Source organism: Mycteria americana, chromosome 6 (assembly GCF_035582795.1).
Source record: "Mycteria americana isolate JAX WOST 10 ecotype Jacksonville Zoo and Gardens chromosome 6, USCA_MyAme_1.0, whole genome shotgun sequence".
Lineage (NCBI taxonomy): Eukaryota > Metazoa > Chordata > Aves > Ciconiiformes > Ciconiidae > Mycteria > Mycteria americana.
The window spans coordinates 61,955,107-61,959,997 of record NC_134370.1 but is presented as its reverse complement, the minus strand read 5'-3'; the positions used below and the strand labels follow the sequence as shown (position 1 = coordinate 61,959,997).

The following is a 4,891-nucleotide window of genomic DNA, read 5'->3' as shown; positions in this document are numbered from 1 at the left end:
CTGTCCCGTCCCCCCCTGTCCCGTCCCGTCCCCCCCCACACACATACGTGGTACAGTCCGCCGGCGGCGGGCTCAGTTAGGGCGCGCGGGGAGGCGTTCGCAAGGGCGGCCGCGTGGCCTAATGGATAAGGCGTCTGACTTCGGATCAGAAGATTGCAGGTTCGAGTCCTGCCGCGGTCGGCTGCGGCGCTGTCCGTTTTGCTCCGCCCCTGCCGTGCCCTCGGGGCGGCAGCCGGCGGCGGAGCCGGGGCTGTCGCTTCACCGCGCCCCGGGCCGCCGTCGCCGGGGTCAGCCCAGGCGTTTTGCCGGTGGCTTTAACCGGGGAGGCGGAAAAGGTGACTGCGTGCGCGGAGGCAGAGGCCGACCGCGTTAGAAACACGAGTGGGGAAGGGCGGGCGCAGCCCCCGCAGCGCAGCAGGAAAGACGAGCCCCACGGCAGCGCGGGGACCGGCGTGGTGTCACCCAGGTCGTGCGGGTGCCCACGCTCCATCCCGCTCCGCAGCCCCGGGTCCCACGGGAGGTCAGGGTGCGGGGTAGCAGGGCGGGCAGCCAGCACCCTGCTCCCCGTCACCCCGCAGCCACCCCTGCGTTCGTGTTAGGGGCTCCTTACAGCCCATCAGCAGAGTTCACCAGGAGCCGGGGCACCCACTCGTGCCCCAAAACCTCACGCCTTAAAGCTCCTAGGCCTCAAGGGTGGCTTGGAACGAGCGGTGGGGTCCAGGGTCCTCTCACCCAACCCGGCCGGGGTGGCTGCACAGGTGAGATCTGGGCACCGGGTACACGCGGGGACACCAGGAGCCCTCACTGCTGGGGTGTGTGACACGAGTGGGGACGGAGCAGGGGCTAGAGAGCCAAAGGTGTAGGGCAACACCCAAGGGTGTAGGGCAACAGGCCGGAGGCTGCAGGGGAATGGGGTAAGGAGGTCAGGGCAGGTGGGTGCAGGCTCCCTGCCCGCCTTTAGGGACTCTTCCAGCCGGGAAGGTGCCTCCTGGCAAAGGCTCAACCTGGCCTTGGCATTGCAGCCTGCCGTACCGAGCCGTACCGAGCCGTACCGAGCCGTGCCGTGCCTTACCGAGCCGCCAGGTGGCGCTACGGCCCCGCCGCTGCCGACCGTGCCGGGCCCGTTCCCACGGGGCCGGGGCCGTCGGGGCGTCGGTACCGCTCCGGGGGCCATCCCGCTCTGCGCTCCCGTTGGGGCACCGGGCAAGGGGCACTGGGCACTGTGACCCCCCCCTCGCCTCTCCCGGCCCCTGCGGAGCTCCAAACCCGGGGTGCGCCCCCCCCCCAAATCCTGCACCCCCGAGGGGAGGGAGCTGTGTGGCCATGCCTCCTCCTGTCCAAACCGTCTGCACCAGCATGGGGCGGGGGTGGGGGGGGGGGGGGTGAGGAACGCCCTCGATGCTGTTTTTTGCGCCTTTGAATACATTTCACAGCCCCCCCGCTGCCCCCCAAAATTCCTGCTGCCCTCCCCCATGAAGGGCAGTGCTTCACCCTGTTTCATCCAGCAGCGGAGGGCAGCCGGTGCCTTCGCCTGGCAGGATCCGGCCCCACGGGGGATGCCCCTGCTCAGCCCCCCCCCCCCTCCCCATACCGGGGGCTTGAGGTTTCCCGGTCCTTCCGCGGGCATGGCGGGGAGCTGGGGGTGTGGAGCCGGCGGGGAGGGATGCTCCGAGGCTACGGGTGCTCTGGGCGGGAGGGAAGAGCCGTGAGCTACCCTGGGGCGAAGCAGGGAAGTGTTTGGGGACCCCTCCGCTACGGGGTGGCTCTGGGGAAGGACCCGGGTGCGGGGGACTTGTTCTCCCCTCCGATGCATTACGTTAACGCCGATCTCCTCTTATTTTGGGGTGTCTGATCTACTTATTTTTATCGTGGTCGGAAAAGAATAAATTAAAAAAAATCCAAACCCGCCCCACTAAAAAAAATCCCTCCCCCCGCAAGCGGGGGAAAAAAAAATAAATTCTCCCCGAAATTATTCTCCACGATTTATTTCTGAAACCCTCCCGGGCGGCAGCACTATGGGGAGGGTCGATGACAACAAGCCCCGCTGCTTTGCCCACAGGCAGGACCGGGCCGGGGCTGCCCGCACCTCACCCGGGTGCGGGCAGGGAGGTTCGGCAAGACACGGTACCGCTATTAAAAAAAAAAAAATTACCACCATAAAAAAAAAAAAAAAACAAACCACGAAATAAACCCAAAAATCCGCTGTTTCAGCAGGGCTGGTTGCAATGCGTAAGTCGGGATGGGATGTGTAGGGTCTTTTTTTTTTTTCCACTAGGCTCTTTGTTTCTCTGTCTGTTTGTCTGTCTGTCGGGGAAGCATCCCCATCCCGGTGCGTCCCGTCGGGGCCGGGTATGGGCGGTGGGAGACGCGACTTCCCCCCTCCCCTTGGAGACCCCGCTCCCCGCCGGGGGCTCGATGCTGTCGGTCGGATAATGGGGCGGTGGGACTTTGTTTAACCCCGTTGCCCTCGGGGCCAGGGGTCAAGGACTTCCTCTTCCCCCGGGGCACGACGGAGAGGCCGCCGGTCGCACCGGGAGGGCCGCGGCGGGGAGGGGGGGGGCGGCGGCCGCCGCCCCTCCCCTCCCCGCCGCGGCCCTCCCGGTGCGACCGGCGTGGGACCCCGTAAACCCCCATCGCCCCCCGGTACCGAGAGGCTGGGGATGGCTCCGGGTGGGTGTTTTGGGGTAGCAGGGGGCAGCCAAACATCACCCCGGAGCTGGGGGGGGGGAGATGCGGAGAAGCGGCCCCTGCCCTCCAGCATCCCCCGGCTCTGCCTTTCCCTCCCGGCTGGAGGAAGTCTGTTTTAACGGGGTGCCGGTTTTAACGGGTTTTTAACCCCCCTCCGCAGGCAGAAGTATCTCAGCTGCCCCCCCCGGGAGCCAAGAAACGGGAGAAACGGGCAATTTTTATAGGTGACGTACGGGCTTACGTGGGAATCCGTGCCCGGCACCGCTCTTTCAGCTTTTTTTCTCCTGAAATAACACTTCCCTGCAGCTCGTACCCCCCTTTTCCAAGCTGGGGGGAGGGGGGGGGAGCCGGGAGGGGGAGAGGGAAAGGGAAAAGAGAAGCAGCCCCCCACATCCCGCTATTTTCCTGCTCGGGAGACGAGCCCCGGAGCTCCGAAAGTGAGCGATGGAGAGGGCGAGGGGAGGCAGGCGGGAGCCGGCTCCGAGGTGGAGGGGTCGGGGGTGGGATGGAGGGGAGTGTGTGTGGGGGGGAGGACCCTCCTTTTCGGGATTAAGGGAGAACCGGCGAGGGAGGGAGGCTGGCGGCACCGCGGGCATCCGAGGTAAGTCCCCCTCCTGGCCGCAGCGGCGGTACCGGAGCCCGGGAGCTGCTGGCACGGGCGATGCCGGCGCTGCGGGGCCGGGGAGGGGGGATGCTTTAGGGGTGCAAAGGAGCCCGATCCTGGGGGGTTACCCAGGCCCGGGGCTGCCCCATCCCCACCCCCGGGCCGGGCTCCTGCGGGCGCTGCGGGGCCGGGGCAGCTTTTGCGGCTGCGGCTCCTGGGGAAGCCGGTGCCGGTTACCCCGGCCCGGGGGCTGCAGGCAGCCCCTGCCCCGCGCCCTGCCCGCTCCCTCGGGGCTGGGCCGGGGTCCCCCCGGGTGGAGCAGCCCACGGAGCCCTCTCTCAGCCCCCGGGGCTCCTCCCGTGTGTGTCTCAATTCGCTCAGGCTTGACTTGGCAATAAGCTCTCTCAATAGGGTGACAATAGAGCCCCGGTGGGACCCGAACAAAGAATTTGAAAGTAGTTAAATTGCAGGACACGTCCATCGCCTGGGTGCTTGAATTAAAAAAAAAAAAAAGAAAAAAGAAAAAAAAAGAAAAAAATCGGAGAAAAGAAAAAGGAGAGAGACTTTTCTTTGGGCTGGTGAGAAAATGCTCAGGGTAAAAGTTGGTTTGGCGTCTTCATTTCAGCGACAATGGAGCAGAGCTAATTCAATAGGAAACGCGGGGATTTTTTAATGAAAAGACCGCCAGGGTTACACCGAAGTTAAGCTCTTGTGAATTAATTATTAGGGCAAATAAACTGGAGGGGGGGGGAGCGCTCGGGAGGGAGTGTTGCAATTTCTTAATATTCTCCTTTTCGTGTTTAACGACAATGCCATTAGGTTTTCGACTCTGGGTGAGCAAAAGGATTTCTTACACTCCCCGGGAAGAGGAGAAGCAGCTTTTTTTTTTTTTTTTTTTTAATGGTGTTACTTAATTGCTTTTAAAATAAAATACTAGGGAATTTGGCAACGAGCTCCGGTTTCTGCTGGCGGTGGCATTTGGGGTTGTATTTCCTTTCGTGGCAACTCGCGGATGCAAAAAGGAAAATAACGGGGGAATTTAAAAACAGGAATGTAAAGGCGAGGCGGCGTGTTCGGCTGTTGCAGGTCTCTCGGGCTCGATCGGTTTATTTTTTCCTACATAGAAAACCTGTCTGGGGATCCCTGTGTATTCATCGGGGCGGCGAGAGACTCCCCAGAGCCGCTCCGGGGCATCGGTGGAGTGAATCGGAGATAAAAAATAGGAGCCAGGTTAAACGCAGGAAGGAAGAGGAGGAGAGGTCGGAAGCGGAGCAAAGGTGTGCCAGGAGGGCTTCGGGGAGGGCTTGGGGGGCTTTTTTTGCCTTACTGCAAAGTCTGCAGGCGATGCAATACGTGTGTAATCCTGGAAAGAAGATAAGGAAGACAGAGACGGAGGGGGAGCGGAGGAGGGAAGCGCGGGCGGTACCTGCCGTGCCCGCGCCCCGCTCCCAGCCCGCTGCGGCCGCCGGGAGCTGCGCTGCGGCTGTCGGGGCGAAGCGTTCTGTGGGGCTCGGCCTGGCCGTCGGGGCGGGGATGGCACGGCCCGGCACGGCCCGGCACGGCCCGGCTCCAGGAGGGACCCCCACCTGCAGGGCCGGG

At 63.5% G+C, this 4,891-nt stretch overlaps 1 non-coding gene across 1 annotated transcript; it reads left to right on the top strand.

Annotated features, from left to right (window-relative positions):
- Window positions 1-107: 107 nt before the first annotated feature.
- On the top strand, window positions 108-180 carry TRNAR-UCG (transfer RNA arginine (anticodon UCG)). Its single transcript has one exon. It is a non-coding gene; the product is annotated as a tRNA-Arg (tRNA).
- The last annotated feature ends 4,711 nt before the right edge of the window (window positions 181-4,891 follow it).